General features: G+C 46.9%; 1 long non-coding RNA gene across 2 annotated transcripts; it reads left to right on the top strand.

Annotated features, from left to right (window-relative positions):
* The first annotated feature begins 12,505 nt into the window (after nt 1-12,505).
* On the top strand, nt 12,506-15,503 carry LOC120655078. 2 transcript variants are annotated; one of them, XR_005667300.1, is made up of 7 exons: nt 12,506-12,809; nt 12,892-12,959; nt 13,500-13,561; nt 13,746-13,822; nt 13,907-13,999; nt 14,357-14,421; nt 15,177-15,503. It is a non-coding gene; the product is annotated as an uncharacterized LOC120655078 (long non-coding RNA). The 2 variants fall into 2 exon arrangements; XR_005667301.1 differs by having other exon boundaries at nt 13,907-14,066.
* Nucleotides 15,504-19,190: the final 3,687 nt, after the last annotated feature.

The following is a 19,190-nucleotide window of genomic DNA, read 5'->3' as shown; positions in this document are numbered from 1 at the left end:
CGATGACATAGCAAATTTACCTAATTGCCCGATAAAATTTGAGTATGGTAAAGATTTTCTATCCCACTCTATGTTGGAAGGGGTTCCAGGTTTTATGAAAAGGATGCACACTTGGTACGGAAGGGCATGTAGACTTCAGCTCAGAAGCATTTGGGCTGGGTACCCTCCAGATATTTTCGGATCACTAACTAAAGGTATCACTGATATCATGTTCGATTTTGAAGACATCCAAGAAATGTTCTGGCTCAAAGAACATAACATAGAAATGGTCAGACTCTGGTGCATGTAAGTGTCGCATCCAAATTCATATGTTACTTATATATGCATACATATCTAATTAGTTGTGATATTTCGTTCTACAGGATGCTACAACGACAAGCAGATAAGACAGGTAGGAAGGTCGCGTTCCTTGACCCGTTAGCTATTGCTGAGAAGCGCCATTACGGGCCAATGTTGTGGAAGGACGACCACGATGAATTCATAAACTGTCAATCGCGCAAGGAAATAAATGAAGTGCGGAAAGCGGCCCACAGAAAAGTTCTTGGGATAGTTGGTACGTACATATCGCTTCAGTTTCAACGGTGGCAGGACAAGGATGTCATATGGGCACCATATAACTTTCAGTAAGTGTAGTCTCAATGATTTGGTATAATATGCACTTCCTTCGAATATCTGACTAAGAAATCATATATGATATTTTTTGCAGAAATCATTGGATTGCATTTATGATCAGCCCAAAGCATGGATATATGCTTGGATTGGACTCCGCTGATTTCGGTCCAGACAGATATAAGGAATTCGTGGGCATCCTCAACATGTTAGCAAAATCGTTATCCCATATTTTGACTTCATGCTAAATCTTGCACACATAAATAACTACTTATTTCTTTTCTTTTTTATAAAAATCAGGGCTTACAAGCACTACGTGCACAAAGGAGAAGAACCCCCCCCCCCCCGATAGGAAAAAAATATGGTGATGCGCACACACTATTCATGCCACAAGCAACCTTCATGTTCCGTGTATTATGGATACTACGTGTGCGAGCACATGAGGGTATAGTTATTAGAACCGGACCGGCAATCGAACCGCTAGCATGCTCGGTTCATTGGTTCACTGGTTTGACCGGTTGAACCAACGGTTCAAAACAGTTCAAATAGATTAAGTTTAACCATAAAACACAAGGCACAAAGTGGTGCAGTGGTAGCTTCCTTGGATGGGAAGAAGCAAGCAGGGTTCGAATCCCCTGTCCGCCCCCTTTTGCCCATTTATTCCCGCGCATGCAGCACTCTCCCGCCCGTTCCTCTCCATGGCGCCGCTCATGTCCGGTTTTGTTCCGTTCGATTCAATAAAAACCGTCCGGTTTTCTGTAAAAATCGCCGGTTCAGCCAGATATTCACCGGTTTGCTTGCAGGTCGGTTTTTTAAAAGGCACAAAGTGGTGCAGTGGTAGCTTCCTTGGATGGGAAGAAGCAAGCAGGGTTCGAATCCCCTGTCCGCCCCCTTTTGCCCATTTATTCCCGCGCATGCAGCACTCTCCCGCCCGTTCCTCTCCATGGTGCCGCTCATGTCCGGTTTTGTTCCGTTCGATTCAATAAAAACCGTCCGGTTTTCTGTAAAAATCGCCGGTTCAGCCAGATATTCACCGGTTTGCTTGCAGGTCGGTTTTTTACGTGGACCGAACCGACGGAGGCTTCGGTTCCCGGTTCAACCAGTCGGACCGGCCGGTCCAGTCCGATCCTAATAACTGGGCATGAGGGAGCTCGGGAGATACAAAAAAGATCCCGAACGGGTAAGCATCTACTCTTTGCTAGGATAGATGCATAACTGCATATTGTAAGTGTTTGCATCTAACACTTGGCTTAATTTTGGAATGGATTTCATATTTTCAGGATCAACAGCCAACCCACGTAGGTCCACTCCATGAGCAACAACTTCTTTTCATAGTCGACAATTTATGTCGCTTTATTTTGCATGAAGTGGTCCATATAGATGGAGAATTTGTTCACCCTGAGCATGAATTATCAACCGACCCAAAATTTGCAAGCCTCCGTCAGTGGGAAAATCAGGATCTTCGGGCCGGCACTAGAAGCATTACTCAACGTAAATGATGTCTGTACTCTACGCACTTTTATGATGGATGTACTCTAATTATGCATGTAATGATACTTTTATATGATTTTATGTTGAATTTGTAATTAGTTATGTTTAAGAAATATATTCATCATCGAACAAAAAATCCTCAATAGCGCACTAGCTGGATAGGTGAAATTTGGCGGGAAATACAAATTTAAATAAAGTGGAAATAGAATTTTGAAAAGCTAAATCGAATCGCGCAATTGCTTTACAGGTGAAAATTAGCGGGAAACAAAAATTAGAATAATTAAATACAGTGGGAAATATATTAGAATAAATTAGCGGCAAACAGAAATTTGAATGGTTTAATAAAGCGGGAGACAAAAATCTGAAATTTCAAATTTTGGTTTGGCGGAAAAGAATTTCAGGGACAGCTCATGCTTTGAGCCGCCCCTGTAAAAAAATTTCCAAGAGCGGGTGATGGCATCAGCCGCTCCTGGAAACATTATTTTCAGGGACGGCTCACGGGGTGGGCCGCCCCTGAAAAAGGTTTTTCAGGGGTTGTTGGTGCCATGGCCCGCCACTGGAAATTGATTTTCAAGGGCGGGCCCTTTACCCATCTCTAGAAAACTTAATTTCTAACTGTGGGAGACAGCTACGGATGGCGCGCCCGCCCCTACAAATCCCATTCTACCCGCCTCTCAAAACCTTTTCTGCAGTAGTGCTTCCTGGATTTGGCAGATGGCCTTGCAGCAACGTGTCAGGTTTGAGTGCCCGTGGCATAAGGGTATGCATTGATATGATGGTGCCACTAGTGTAGCAGATCGAGCATCATGCCGGTACGGTGATCCGCACTAGCAGGAAGATGTGGCAGTCAAGTGTCAAGTACTTGTAGCCTTCAGTTCTGAAGGTGTATTTAGAACTCAAAATTTTATATCTAAATGCATCACATTGAATGTTTGGACATATATATAGTATTAAATAAAATTTATTTACAAAATTTTTTGCACGAATGGATTGTAAATCGTGAGATGAATCTAATAAGTCTACTTAATCCATGATGCTACAGTAACCATCTACTAATTATAAATTAATCATGAATTAATTAGTCTCATTAGATTCGTCTCACGATTTACAATCCACCCGTACAAAAAGTTTTGTAAATAGACTTTATTTAATACTCTAAATTAAAAAAATTCTATTTCAAAAAATTATTTTAGCAAAGTGATCTAAACACACCACACTACTCTCAATCAATCAAGCACAGAGCGAGCTTACTTGAGTATCAAACAACGAGCGCTCGAGCGGCCCCGGAAACCTGCTTATCCTGACAAGTACACGGCCGGGCAGCAAGCACGCAGCCTATAAAAGGCGGCAGCCAGCGGATTGCAGCATAGGCTACTACCACTACACACTTGACTCTTCTAGGCTGCTGCTTTCTCCGATCCCCGGGACAGGCCGGCGCCTCAGCTCGATCGACCTTCTCCATCCTTCTTCGTTTCCACTTTCCGGCCGGCCAACTTAACCTTAATTCTCTCTCGCTCCTCCGTAGATCGAGCTACCGTCGCACGTCTCTTCTCCTGTACGTCGCACAAGCTAGCGGGTCACCATCCATCTCGGTCGGCATGTCGGTGGGTGGCGCCGGCGGCGGCTATTGGTGATGGCACTCATGAGAGTGGCCATCTTCATCAGCCGGGCGGCCGCCGTCGCACTATCCGCTGCCGCGATCGCCTGCGCCGCCCGTGCCCCGGAAGTTAACTTCACTGCGCTGGTGTGAGTGCGATAATATAAAACGCATGCCGCACAAGCTAGCTGATCGGTCATTTGTTTCTCTTTTCTGATTTCTTGGTCGGCGATCGCGGCGGTGCAGGTTCCAGAGGAGCTGCCGGTGCAGCTCCTCTGGAACGTGCCGAGTGTAAGGAAAATGGCCTCATTAAGCCATTATTTTGTGATTTTGGTGATTAAGTAATAACGTAATTAATGAAACTAATGTGTTTGTCAAGTAAACATTAATAGATCCCAGGGATGAAGCAAAAAGGCCAAGCAAAGCAAAACACGAGGAAAGAACTCAAAGAAATATTGAATTGGACGAGTTCTGCAGAAACAGTGGCACCGGATGCACCGGTGACACTGCACTGGTCTAACCGGTTGGCATCGGATACACCGGTGCCCTGTCACCGGTGTAATGGGCCGAGCAATGCCCAAGCCAGGGGAGAAATTTAAAGTAGCACCAGATACACCGGTGATACTACTTTAAGGCGTCGGTGCAAGCACATTGTCATGCACCAGAGAGCATGACAAGTTGGCGAGTAGACTTTTCTTCAGCACCGGATGAACTGGTGGTGCACAGGAGCGAGGTACCGGTGTAACTCAAGACAAAAGCTGAAGATCTCTTCAGGACCGAATGAACTAGTGATGCACTGGAGCATAGGACCGGTCTAACCGGTGGCACCACGTCAGCTGTCAGAGTCCCACCGGATACCCTGAAGTTCAGAGTGATCGGATGCATCGGTGCTATACCTTCGGATACACCGGTGCATACGCAGAAAGTTGGGTAACGGCTCTAAACGGCTACTTCAACTTGGAGGCCTATATATATGCCATCCCCCGGCCATTTGAAGTTTGCTGGAGTTCAAGGAAGTCACAAACACACCCAAGAACATCTCCAAGCCATCCAAGAGCTTAGCACTCATATCCTTAGTCCTTAGCACACTTTGAGAGTGTTGTGTAAAGAATTAGCTCTTAATGAGTGAGATTGCAAGGCTTTGAGCCTTTGTGTTGTGGCTCTTGACTGAACCAAAAGAAGATTTTGGTGCGCCGGCACCTTGGAGCTTTGAAGGCTCGCCAGCACGCCATCGACCCTCCGACTTGGTGTGGAGCGGCGACGACAACTTTGTGCGGGGGACGTGAAAACCCCCATCCTTTGTGGAAAAGCTCCTTAGTGGAACCCGGGGCCAAGGTGACCGTGATTGTGTTCACGGAAGAGACTTGGTGGCCGAGTAGCAATACTCTTAGTGAGTGCTTCAACAATGTGAATGTAGGTGTGCTTTTGTGGCTAACCGAACCACTGGATAAATACCCGCGTCAAGAGTTTTCTATCTCCTATCCCTCTCTTTAAGCTTCCACATTTCATATTAGCAATTTGTGTGCCTTTACTTTCATAGAGTAGTTTCTTGAAAGAAAAGGCTATAGGTTGCTAAAGTCTTTTGGGATAGGGGTTTCATACTAAAACAACTATTGTTGCACATCTAGATAGCTTGTTTAGTTTAATTTTGTGTAAATAGTTAGAGCCATAGGTCTAAGGTTTTAGTTTTCCTAATTCACCCCCTCCCTCTCTTAGGCTAGAGCACGCACTACCGGTCCTTCCAATTGGTATCAGAGCCGGGACTCACTCCTCTCACAAAGAAAGCCAATTCCATTGGCAATTTATGTTTACCGGCTCATTTGATCGGTTAGGCTTCACCGCCTAATGAGTTAGCTCTTTGGGAAGTGATGAATCCCTTAGAAATGGCTTCACAATACTATGGGGAAGGGTTAAATATTTTACCACCTAATTTTCCCCAAAAGATTGAGAGAAAGCACAAGAAGAAGAAGAAGCAAAAGGAGAAAAAGCCCAAGGATGAACCTTGTGTTTTTTCTTGGAGAATGGGTGGAAGATGGTGTAGAATCAAGCTCAACCTCAAGCTCAAGTGATGGATCCATCAAGAGCACCACCACCCGCACTAACAAGGGAGCCTTATCATTATCCAACACGTGCCACATGGCTAAAGGTATGGATAGCAATGTAAGTAATGATGACTCCGTTCATGAGCACCAAGAAGTCATTAGAAAGCTCAAAAGAAATTAAAAATCTTAATGCTCTTAACGATCTTAATGCTTCTCTTGCTATAAATTATGAAGATTTGTTGTGCTAATTCAAATTGCTTAGCAAGAAACATGAAGAGCTCAAATCAAAATTTGAGAGCATTAATAATACAAATAACTTTTTGGAAAAGAAGAAGTCTACCCCTAGTACAAACTCAATTCCTAAGGTAGATGCTCCAACTTCTTATTTTGATGTAATTGATGAATCTAACCTTTGCAATGAGAAATGCGTTGAGAATGTTATTGTAGAATCATATGATGATCTCATTGCAAAGGAGAATGATGAGCTCAAGCAAGAAGTTAAAAGGCTCATGAAGGACTTGGCTAGATTAAAGGGCAAGAGCATAGAGAGCAATGTCCAACCTTCTCAAGATAACCGTGAAAACATGGTGAAGAAGTTTAAGAAAAGGTACACCGTGACTTGCTCAAAGTGCCATCATAAAGGCCACAAATTCAACAAGTGTTCTCAACCAAAGAAGAAACTTTCGAATGAGAAGAATAAAAAGAAACTCACAATCAAGAGTTCTCTCATCTACACCAAATCCAACCGGAGGAACAAAAGCAATAGCACCACCTATATGATCAAGAAAATACCAATGCCAAGGTGGTTGCTTACAAGGTTGGGAAGAAAGAAAGGAGTTGGAATCACTCCATTTGGGTGCCCAAGGATGTCATCACCAATATGAAGGGGCCTCAAATGGTGTGGGTTCCAAAGGAGACTTGAAGCCTAAGAATGGCTTCGGGGGATTTGGAGGCTTGGCTACCTAGAAGATGAAGATTCAAGCTAAAGGAGCCAAGCTCACATCTTGGACATTTATTGCCCAAGTCCCCCATAAAGTAATGGTAGCTAGATTTCAATTCAAGCATCATGTAGCTTCATTGCCTTTGCTAGGTTGTTTGCATTGCATCACCTAGTGTTATATATGGTGGGTTGCTTGTGTCATGATTTAACTCATGAGCAACCTACATAGTTTGATAAATGTGTAGAAAGCTACACAAGATTACCCTTTATGTTACATGGACTTCATGAGGTATGTATTTCATTTGTACCATGAACACAAGCTATAGGGTAAACTTCCCATTGATGTCATAAACAATGTGCATACATTTGATTGGTGATTCAAACACTAAATGCACACATTTAGGGTGAGTTCATCATATGGTTTGTGATTTTGAGACTAACATGTTTTCAAGCTCATCGTTTGTAGTCTCATAATGAGCCATGATTTATTGAACAAAACTCTATATCCAAGTTCATAGACTATGTGCTAATGCATATGCTCGACTTGGTGTACCAAGTGTTTTTGATCTCAAAGACTTTCAATTGGTATTCAATTTCAATTGGTGTCTTTTGACAAGTCACTTTCAAATTGGTACATGCAAGGTAACTACTAATCCCCCGGAGGTATGCATGGACTATAATCCTTTCAATTGGTATTCTTGTCAATTCTTTATTATTTTAGGGCTACCTCCGTGCTAGTTTCATGTTTTTGTGATCCACCTTAGTAATCACTCAATTAGTATCTTCATTGATATCATACAATTGGGTCATGATTCATGGGACTAACTCCCTAGGCTACTAACTTTTCCCTTTGAGCTATATTGTTTTGCCAAGCCTTTTTAGGTGATTTGATTCCAAAGGGGAGAATTTTGTATCAAAGCAAGGTGCAAACAAATATCTTCTCAAGGGGGAGCAACTTTGATTCAAAAGGAGAAGAAAAGAAAAAAATTAGGAGAAACAAAGGGGATAATGGATTTAGGGGGAGGCCAAGTCATCATTGGATGATGGTAAGTATCCAAGTAAGTGTAAGTGGTTTCAAATTATTTTCAATTAGTATCAATTTGTCAATTTTTTGCAAATTTATGCTTGCTTTGATTGTGTTGTCATCAATCACCAAAAAGGGTGAGATTGTAAGGAAAATGGCCTCATTAAGCCATTGTTTTGTGATTTTAGTGATTGAGTAACAACGCAATCAATGAGACTAATGCGTTTGTCAAGTAAATATTAATAGATCCCAGGGATGAAGCAAAAAGACCAAGCAAAGCAAAACACGAGGAAAGAACTCAAATAAACATTGAATTGGACGAGTTCTGCAGAAACAGTGGCACCAGATGCACCAGTGACACTGCACCGGTCTAACCGATTGGCATCGGATACACCGGTGCCCTGTCACCGGTGTAATGGCCCAAACAATGTCCAGGCTAGAGGAGAAATTGAAAGTAGCACCGGATACACCGGTGATACTACTTTAAGGCGTCGGTGCAAGCACATTGTCATGCACTAGAGAGCATGACAAGTTGGCGAGAAGATTTTTCTTCAGCACCGGATGACCCGGTGGTACACAGGAGCGAGGCACCGGTGTAACTCAAGACAAGAGCTTAAGATCTCTTCAGGACCGGATAAACCGGTGATGCACCAGAGCATAGGACCGGTCTAACCAGTGGCACCACGTCAGCTGTCAGAGTCCCAACGGATACCCTGAAGCTCAGAGTGACCGGATGCAACGGTGCTATACATTCAGATACACCGGTGCATACGCAGAAAGTTGGGTAACGGCTCTAAATGGCTACTTCGACTTGGAGGCCTATATATATGCCATTCCCCGGTCATTTGAAGTTTGCTGGAGTTCAAGGAAGTCACAAACACACCCAAGAATATCTCCAAGCCATCTAAGAGCTTAGCACTCATATCCTTAGCTCTTAGCACACTTTGAGAGTGTTGTGTAAAAGATTAGTTCTTAGTGAGTGAGATTGCAAGGCTTTGAGCCTTTGTGCTGTGGTTCTTGAGTGAACCAAAAGAAGATTTTGGTGCGCCGGCACCTTGGAGCTTTGAAGGCTCGCCGGCACGTCATCGACCCTCCGACTTGGTGTGGAGCGGCGACGACAACTTTGTGTGGGGAACGTGGAGACCCCATCCTTTATGGAAAAGCTCCTTAGTGGAACCCGGGGCCAAGGTGACCATGATTGTGTTCGCGGAAGAGACTTGGTGGCCGAGTAGCAATACTCTTAGTGAGTGGTACAACAACGTGGATGTAGGTGTGCCTTTGTGGCTAACCAAACCACGGAATAAACACCCGCGTCAAAGAGTTTGCTTTCTCCTATCTCTCTCTTTAAGCTTTCGCATTTCCTACTAGCAATTTGTGTGCCTTTACTTTCATAGAGTAGTTTCTTGATAGAAAAGGCTATAGGTTGCTAAACTCTTTTGGGATAGGGGTTTCACACTAAAACAACCATTGTTGCACATCTAGATAACTTGTTTAGTTTAATTTTGTACAAATAGTTGAAGTCATAAGTTTAAGGTTTTAGTTTGTCTAATTCACGCCCTCTCCCTTAAGCTAAAGCACGCGCTACTGGTCCTTTCACTGTGGCTGCTCTACGACGCGGCTCAGGTGTGCCTCCACGCTCCTCTGCCAATGCAGCGCTTCTGCTTCTTCTCCGCGCTCGTCCTGGCCGACTGGGTTAGTAAGCCTAACTAAATTAAAGGTTTTTACAGTGTTATAATTAATTTCGAGGTGTACTGCTAGCTGATCAAGCGGGATGCAATGCCCGCAGGTGGCGACGCTGGTGCTGTTCGCCGCCGGGTCAAGCGCCACGACGGTGCTGGTGTTCTTCAGGGTAGACACCGGGGAGTGCGGCCGGAGCCCTGGGCATGGCGCGTGCAGCCACTGGTACGGCGCCGCCGCCGCGCTCACCCTGTGGGCGTGCTTCTGCAGCGCCATCGTCGCCGTCCTCCTTGCCTGGCTCCGCATCTCCGTCCGTCATGGGCAGACGTACTAGCTATAGCTAGAGGTGATTGTGAAATCTCACCAAGTTACCAGCAGCAGTGCTTTCTGAAACCTGCTAGTAGATACATAGCTAGCGTGTGCTTCATTGGATCTTCTATCGTTGGGCGCGGCATCGGATACTTCATACTTCATTCACCAGCATGCAGATCGATACCGGGCATGCATCAGATATATAATTTTATTAGCACTTTATATATTATTAGCTACGTATTAGTGATTAAGGTCTTGTGCACTCTTGTGTTTAATTTGGTTCTATACTTACATGACTCTCTTGTGCACTCTTATAGGCATTCCTGATGATGTGCATGGACGGACCTAGTCACCGGCGACTGCCTATAGCAAGCAAGATAACCTAGCTACGGACACACTACCGGAAATCCCATCTTTTGCGAGTACCAAGTGGTTTGTCGAGTGCATTAAATCGGACACTCGACAACTAGAATATTTAACGAGTGTAAACAAAAATACACTCGACAAAAAAAAGCATTCGGTAAAATGGTGCTTCGCCGAGTGCCATCTGTTTCCCGTAGTGAGTTAGTGACAACTATCTTTTTTAAAAAAAGAGTTAACCCTGCTTTTATAGAAAACATATAAAGTTCAGCATTACAAGGAAGCTGGGGTTAAAAGGAAACAGGAAACAACGTACACACCAGAAAACAACACAACCTATTATACACCCCTAATCAAGCTTCTCCAAGAAAGGAACAGTAAATCCCCCGTCGCTCCCGCAAGGAGACCGGGGGTCTCCCTCGTGCCGCCGTCCCTAACCCCCGCCGCCTCCTTCCCTCCCTCCCTCGCCGTCGCCCGAGCAGGTCTCCGGAAGCCCGACGGCCGGCGAGGAAGGCGACGGCGGGGCAACTCGGGTGCCGGGGCAGGACGGCACTTGGGGACCTCGGCATGGCGGCAAGCCGGTGCTTCGACGGCGCGGATCCGGCCTGGCCGCGGGCGGATCCAGCCCTCGCGCCACCGGATCTGTTGGCCAGGCATCCGCCGGCGCCAAGGGCGCGGCTGGCCGGCCTTGGCGGCGTGCAGGGGTGTGACGAGGTGGCGCGGCCGCTGGGGTGCCCCGGGGGGCGGGCGTTGGAGGCTCCGGTGGCTACGGTGGTGGTTCCATCGAGGAGGCTTGGCCGGCGACGGCGATGGCGTCGGTTGGCTTCTTGTGTGGAGGTGCGGCCTGGCTCCTTCCTCTGCGGCGGCGGAGGAGCGTGGGAGCCGGCGCGACAGGTGTGCCGGCGGCGCCATGGTGTCACGGCCGGCGGCGGCCAGGCTGGTGTGGTCGGCTGCGCCGTGGTGGCGGCGGCCATCGACGACTAGGCGTTGGCGGCCTGCGGCGCCTCGGTGGCACGGCGGGCTTCGCTAGGCCTCCTGTGGGCAGGCGTCGTGCCTGCTCGCAGCACCTTAGCTGTCGCCGGCGAGCTGCGTTGCCAGGGTAGTGCCAGGGAGGTGGGTGCCTGCGGTGGGGGTGCATCAATGGTGCCGCGCGCTGCTCGTCCGGAGGGGGTGGCTGCCGACGCAGCTGTGCGGCTGCCGTGTGCAGCTGGCGCGTCGTTGCTCCTCTGGAGGCGCAACCATGGAGTGACGTGTCTTCGACGACGGTGGTGGCTGGCAGCAGGGTTATCGAGGCCTGGCGTTTCGTTTGGAGGGGAGGTACCTTTGGGCGAAAGCCTTGACGACGGCGACGCCCGTGGGCGCCGTTCTTCCCCGTTGGGGGCGTCGTGCTTCCTCCCCCTCTCGCGTCATCCTCCAGGGGTGAAAACCCTGTCCTTCTTGGACGTGCGACGACGGCATCTTCGACGTTGTACCCTTCTTGAAGGCGTCGCACCTGGAAGTCATTGTGGCCTTGATAGTTGTCTTCGATGGTTTCCCTCCACCTCTAGGTGGCCGCCTGACGGGTGGGGCCAAATCCGGTGACGTGAAGTCGGAGCTGCTACGTCGGGGATGTAGCTCGGCAACGATAACGCGGAGCGGATTGTCCTTCGTCTATGGGAGGTTGCTGCGGGAGTGGTTGGCGGCCATTGGAGATGGGGCCTTGGTTCCGCTGCAGGAAGTCGGAGCTGCTCTTCGCGCTGCGTTCGAGCTCGGCAACAATGACCTATGGGTGACCTCGGCCCTTTGCCTGCTCAGTGGTGGTCGTCAAGGGTTTGCTTCGGGAAGTCAGAGCTGCTGATTTCTAACCAGCTCGGCAACGATGACTCGTTGTAGCGTTGTGTTGTACCGAGGCACTTGGGTAGGTTAGTTATTCGGTGATTTGACTAACCTTTCTTGTACATTAAATCTCTATTCACTCTTAATTGAAAGGCAGAGCTCCTGCCATTTACATCAAAAAAAAAAAACAACGGCCGTCATCAAATGAAATTCTCCGCAGGCTCCCGTGGTGTCTTGACAAAAGACTCTACCCAAGCAATAAACTATGTTTTCTGTTCTTCCATCATCTTCTGATCAGCAGCTCGGATTAGTACGCCCCATTTTCTGTAGACATGACAGTATACGAAAAATGAGTTCTGTCGGATTGCGCACAAACACTCCCTCAATCCTCATTTTGTTTCTGGTTTTCCAAAGCACCCAAAAAAACTATGGCAAAAAGGAATAACTTGAACTTGTATCTCGTTGCGCCTAAAGAAACCCAATTTTCTAAGAAGTCATTCATCCCCTCGGGGCTAGTTTGGAAACACCAAATCCCACCGGGTTCCCGGCCTTTTCCCGGGGCTGGGAGCCCACGCGGAAATTGGCCCGGGGTCAAATTGCCTTCCCATTTGGAAGTCCACACCAGCGGGTCAGAAAGCCCGAGGCCCCCGTTTTCCCCGGGGCGATCCCACCCCACCTCGAGGCATCGGGCGCCGCTTCCCCGACCGTCCTCTGCTGCGAGGGACGCAACGGGGAAAAGGGGGCAGCGCCGCCGCCGCCCTCCGGCTTCCGGCCTCCGGCTCCATGACCTGCCGCCCCTCCTCCGCATCCGGGCGCCGACACCTCTGCCCCTTCATTCCCGTCGGTCACTCCACATCCGCCGCCCCTCCGCCCCTCGGCCTCCCCGTCGCTGCAACCGCTCAGCCTCCCCGTCGATCTGCAGCCGCGCCTCTAGCTGCACATGTGAGTTCTCCCCCTCCTCTCCTAATTTCCTAGGGTTCGCACTCCTCTGACCTCTCCTGATTCCCATGTGTTGCCCTTGCAGATCTCGGCCATTACTCTTCTCCAAGAACCACTCCTTGTTCATCTTTTTGCTGGTTACTCTTGACCTAGGTAAGCCTCCCAACTTTGCTTTGTTATGCAACTTCGCTGCAACTACTGATTTTCTTGATGCACTCCATCATAAGAGACACACTGACTTAACATAGCAACCATTTAACCCTTCATTTTGTAATTAACAATTAAGATAGATTTAAGTACATAACTGAATTATCAACTCTGCATACCCATTATGACACTCTATTTTACATGATCCTTTATATCTATATGACTATATATACTAGAAAATGGATTCTTGGGAGAATCAAGTTAGAAGATTCATGTTCGACTAGAAATGCTCGTGGCGTTGCGGCTTATGGCCAGTGCCTGGCCTCCCATTTTTTCTTGTTCCTCTGGTGAAGCGAGGTAGATGGGTACTTCAGCTTTTTATATGCTGGTTCTGAGATCTCTTGCATGTGGACTGATTTGTTCTTTTTAGTAAAGCATTGTAAATGGTGTGAGCTATCGAATTATTGATTAATTGTTGAAGTATGGGAACATTGTGGGCAATGAGAAGTTGTCAACATGGTGTGAGCTCATGTTAATCTTTTACAGGTCCTCTCTTTATGTGATCATCCAGCTCTCTTGGACAAAAGCGAAACTCATGCTCTATACAGGTACATCAAAGCATTCAGTATTAGATGAGCACAAGTAAATTAATACGAAATTGGTCAGTTGACTATATGACCCCTACTGTAATTGATTTTTATTGGCTGGTTGACTTACTGTTATATGCTAGGTCACCAGCCCAGAAATAATAAATGCTGATTTATGAATGCTGATTTGCATGTTTCCATACAGTTCAGATGCTATAGAGAGAGCATGGAATTCTGGACAATATACCAGGAAGAGCGATGGGAGCCTATAACCATAGTCAGGTACATATATATACGCCCTTGGATAAATGCCGTCATGAATGGACAATGATTGGATGAGCTTGATCATTCATGCTGCTCTTTCAGGGTATAAAAGGTTTGTGTGATGTAATTGCTGCTCGTGATGGGTTTCATGCCAGCGGAGACAACATCTTCCTAACAGACGGAGCAAGCCCAGCAGTATGTAATCCATGTCTTCTTTGATCAGCTGTATTCTGCATCGATTGCTCTTCATGGTGGTTCCCTTGTATGTTCTTTGACAGATTATGTTCATTGTTGCTTGTTGAATTAGATCAATGTCATCTCAAATTGTAGTTTCAGGCAATAATTTGAGTTAAATCTTTCGTATAATTTTATAACTCATTAAGTTCAATAAAGTCATTTCATAATGATTTATGAATTGATCGTCACTGATCTCACTAGGATGTTGAAATTTGTTGCACTTTCAGATAATGGTGCTAGTATGAAAAGTAGCACCATTTGTTGCACTTTCAGATAATGGTGCTATTTGCTTACTCTTCTTGCTTGCTCTTGCAGATCTTGTTGACTTCAAGGTCGTCATCTCCAAGATCCAGTTCTTTGTCTGAGATCACGCACAGCAGGTGAGGCTTCCAGCCACTTCTTTGTTTGAGAATTGAGTGATGCTTGATTACTTGTTGTAAGGTGCAAATTAGCTCCTCAATTTCTATCAGATCAATACAGTTTAGTCACTAGAGAATCTCTTTTTTTACACATTATTCATATGCTGATGAAACATAGAGTACATCTGTTTTAATGGTGGTGCTTTGGGCAGTAAGGCAGTGACTAAACTGAGTGCATGCAGGACTGTTTTAATGATTCATAATTTTTTTTTCAGAACAACGGTAAACGGATATTACATAAGCATCATTGTTTCTGAGCAGTAAGAGCATTTTGGCTGCATTTGACTATGTTATGTTGTGTCCTCCATGTGTCATGGCCATGTTCCTGCAGACCATTTTATTTTTTGGGCAAACTGTCCTTCTAGAATTACTTGATGGGCCTTATAAACTAGTCACCTATGTTACTTGATGGACATGAACCCTGTTATTAATAGTTTGAAGGGATGTTTTATCACTGACACTTGCATGCTGTCAAGTATTATGATTTAAGGACAATTTGATTGGTAGGTTATGCATTCAGCTTTCTTTTGCTAAGCTATCTTGCATACAGTTCTTCCTGTAGGTGATTTTTATCTTCTTACCTTTTTTGGATAGTGGCTCATACTGTTTAAATTTGATATATTTTCACTCATGTCTTGGCGTTGCATTCATGACCTTTTTTGGACTACTGGTAGCATGGCTAACTATTATCTTTTCTTGCCATACAAATTGATTAGTCAACTGTGAAGTGACAAGGACAATGTGAAGCTTGTGAAGGTCCTGGGGATGCCAATAACATTTGACCGTTGGTGTACTGATTCTATAGAAGTTCAAGGCCAATGTGAAGCGGCAAGAACAATGTGAAGCTTGTGAAAAGAGTTAAAAGTTATAAATTATTGCTCTAGTGCCATAGTAATATGTGAGAATGGAGATGACCTATGATATGATGAGGAAAGGATTTGCTTAGTTGGATATTATATGTTACTTTATTTAAACTTTTGCATAGCTTTTGAGTTAAACGTTACATATTACTTTATATTACTTTCTTACGTATGTGCTTTTTACGATTTTTCATAGTTTTTTATTTTTTTCAAAACATATGTATCATATCTCCCTTGGATTATCCAAAACAACAGCAGAGAGGTACTCCCCTTCGGTGGATATCTCCGTGGTGCTTTCCCCCCTGGAAAAACATTCCAAACAGCAGCAGGGAGGTTCTCCCCTTCGGGGGATATCTCCCCTGTGGTGGAGGGGGAAGTCGCGGTCCAAAAATTTCCCCGTGAGGGATTTTCTTCTCTGGGTTAATTACCCACCTGCTGCCAAACTAGCCCTCAGGGATCTTGTCCCAACCCAACACCTCTTTAAAACGGGTATTGATAGTTTACGGTCAACCGTACGGGAGTACGCTCCCGTACGGTCGATTTTCCGACCGTTGTTTTTTTCCATTTATAGAAATTTTTTTGTCGTTTTCTGATTAAAAAATTTTTAAAAAAATACAAGAAAAATTTTGGAGACCAAAAAAATATTTCAAGCAAAATATGAGAGCAGAAAAAAAATTCAAGAAAAAAAATTGGAGGCCAGAAAAAAAATTTCAAGAAAAAAAAATTGGAGAGCACAAAAATTTCAAGAAATTTTTTTTGCGTCATTAAAAAAAATATTCATCCGAAAAAATCAAAGGGAATTCAAAAAAAATTGTTGAAAATTTTTTGCAAAAAAAAAAAACTGGAGGCGCGAGGCGGCGGCGGATCCGCGCTGCCTTCCTCCCCACAGCCTCCCTTCCTCCCCCGGCGCTGGCGGCGGCGAGGCGAGCAGGGTGCGGCCCTCTGCTCCTCGTCACGGCCGCCCCTGGAGCTCGCCACCGCCCCCTGCCTCCTCGCCGCCCGGCCTGGAGCTCGCGGCCGCCGCTCTCTGGACCTCGAGGGCGCCGCCCACTGGAGCAGAGGCTCCTCGCGGCCGCCGCGGGAGGGAGGAGCAGGGGCGGCGGCGGCCGAGGACGAGGCGGCGGTGGCCAAGGATGCGGCGGCGTCCTGCGCTCTTCCCTCTACCGCGGCGTAGCCGAACGCCGGGCCAAGGAGCGGCGGCGGCGGCAGCCAAATCCAGCGCGAGGAGCTGCGACTGCGCGGTGCGGGTGTGCGGACGGCGCAGCGCGCGGCAGGGCGGGGGCGCGTGCGGGGGCGACGCCTGCCCCCGGCTATTTGCCTCCCTTCCCCCGGCCGCGGCGTGGGGAAAGAGAAAGTGAAGAGGGGGGGATCCGGGGAGGGGAGGCGCGTGAGGAAGAAAGAGGGGAAAGCAGAAAGGGGAGCAGAGGAAAAAGGTGGGGCGCGTGAGGAAGGGGGGCGAGCGTGGAGTCTAACGAGTGGGTGGGATCGACCGTGAGTTTGGAAACTCACGGTCAACCGCATATTCAGCATCGCGCTTTAAAACAGGCCCAAACAAAGCACACCATGCAGCAACGGAAGAAGATGTGGTCAGTTGTTTCCACCATCTAGCACAAATCACATCTACCATCTCCCCTCTATTTCCTAAGTTTAAGAGCAGCCCCCGAAGGGAGCCGATTACAGAAACCCAGCAAGAGGAAAACTTTTATTTTCAAGGGTAACTTACTCTCCCACAAAAGCTGCATACGCTTATTATTTATAACCCCCTAAAAGATAACCTTTTGTAAAGTGATCTAGTGGAGAAAGCTCTGGAATTTTCCAACACCCACACAGTTCAATCATGGGAGTCACTAAAACTGAACTCCTGAAGAAGAGACAGGAGCTCCTCCCATTCCTGCATCTTATCAGGTCCAAAGGTTCTGCAGAAATCGAAGCCCCAGGAACCCAATCCCCAGCAGTCTCTCACAATGGCATTTTTGTTCCTGCAGCACCTGTAAACTCTAGGGAATTTAAGTCGAAGAGGAACTTCAGTAGCCTAGATGTCCTCCCAAAAAAGAGTGTTCCTCCCATCATAGACCTTCATGATAGCCCCCCATTTGAATTTCTGCTTGACCTTTTGAACCCCCTCCAAAATTGTGATCCTACTCCTCCCTTGCTCTTTGCAAAAGGAACACTAGATAGATATTTTGCTCTCAATAAGTGAATGCATGGGTCTCCCACATTAGAATTGTAGATCTTCCCCCACCCATTTAGATAGGAGAGCTTCATTCATTATTCTTGTGTTGATTATGCCTAGCCCTCCAAAGTCTTTTGGGAATACACATATTCTCCCATTTTGTCATATGATATCTAAATTTGTTCCCCCCCCCCCCAAAAAAAACTTGGATCTAATGGAGTCCATTTGCTGGTGTGTGCTCTCGTGGAGATATAACATCCCCATCATATATGCAAGTGTGCTACTCAAGGAGGAATTCGTAAGCACCAGCCTCCCCCCCATTGGATAAATGTTTTCCTTTCCAAGGCTGAAGTTTATTTCTCATTTTCTCAACCATTTCAGGGAAAGAACTGACCCCTAGGCTCTTATTGCTGATAGGGATTCCCAAGTATTTCATTGGTGGCACCCCTACTTTAGATTTCCAAGGCAATTTAACATGTTTGCAATTATCAATTGCTCTTCATCACTGACCCCAAACACCACTAGTTCAATTTTATGATAGTGAGGAATGTTGAGTACTCTATCCTGCTTTGTGATGAGTGAATTGTCAACCGTGCGGTGTGATCGTGCGCTTGGTCTTTGGATTACAGGTACACGGGCGTCGAGTGTTGACGGAGAGTTGCTGGGGAGGAGCTCAGGCCGGGCGGCAGCTGTGGCGTCCACTCCTGGATCGAGGGCGCAAGCGACGACAGAAGGCGGGTTTCTTGGTTTGCGCCACAAAACCAAGGAGGCGGACATCAGTTGAAGACGTCAAGTCGTGGAGGCACGGGCGTCGGTCTCGGGACTGACGGAGGCGACGGGCGTCGACGGCGTCTAGGGCCTCGCTGCGGGCGAGGAGGTGACGGGCGTCGGGCGGCTTCTAGGGCCGTCAGAAGGCCGAGGCGGGGACGGCGTCTAGGGCCACGGCGTGGAGGCGGGAATCTTCCCGCGCGAGGAGTTTTGGCGGTTTTCTCAAAACCGGCCATCTACCCGGGTTTCACGAACCTTCCAAAACCGTGGACCAGATCTTCATCAAGATGGCGGCATCGTGGAGAAGACTTCGTTCCGAAGAAAAAACCTCAGCCGTCAGATGAGATCGTGTACAGGGGGTTGCTGCAGACCAACCGGTCTGACCGGTCCATGGCACCGGTCTGACCGGTCTAACCAACCGGTCTGACCGGTCCATGGAACCGGTCTGACCGGTCTCCGCGGATATAAATACCCCTTCACTTGTATTAGGTTAGTGCGGCTTTTGTATTCCGTCCGTGGATTTTCTGCTCCTCCCACGCCGCCGCCCCTGTGTCTCTCTCCCCGTTCTTCTCTTTAGAATATGATTTGCTTATGTATTTGTGAGACTTTGTATTGGATTTGATTGGGAAAGGAGGCTCCATCCTCCTTGTGCCCTCTGGGCTTTTGAATCAATCCAATCCCGTCCCTCTTGTGCTCTTTTGTGATGGATTTTCGTTTCGTGTTTGATGCACATGATTGCGACGGTTCGTAGAGCTCTTTGTAGTAATTCCCGTGCCCCTAGCTTCGTGCCAAACCCTCTGGAATCATGAGTTCCTACGGATTGAAGTTTTTGAATTTTTGAGAAAACCCCAATCCTTCTTGATCTTCCCTTAAATTCTCAAGTTTCTTTGACCTTTTGGGAAAGATCTCTTGGGGATATGTTCGCAGGT

The sequence above is a fragment of the Panicum virgatum genome, chromosome 1N (genome assembly GCF_016808335.1).
Source record: "Panicum virgatum strain AP13 chromosome 1N, P.virgatum_v5, whole genome shotgun sequence".
Taxonomy (NCBI): Eukaryota; Viridiplantae; Streptophyta; class Magnoliopsida; order Poales; family Poaceae; genus Panicum; species Panicum virgatum.
Note: the sequence above shows the minus strand (reverse complement) of the source record. Positions and strands in the feature narration are given on the sequence as shown.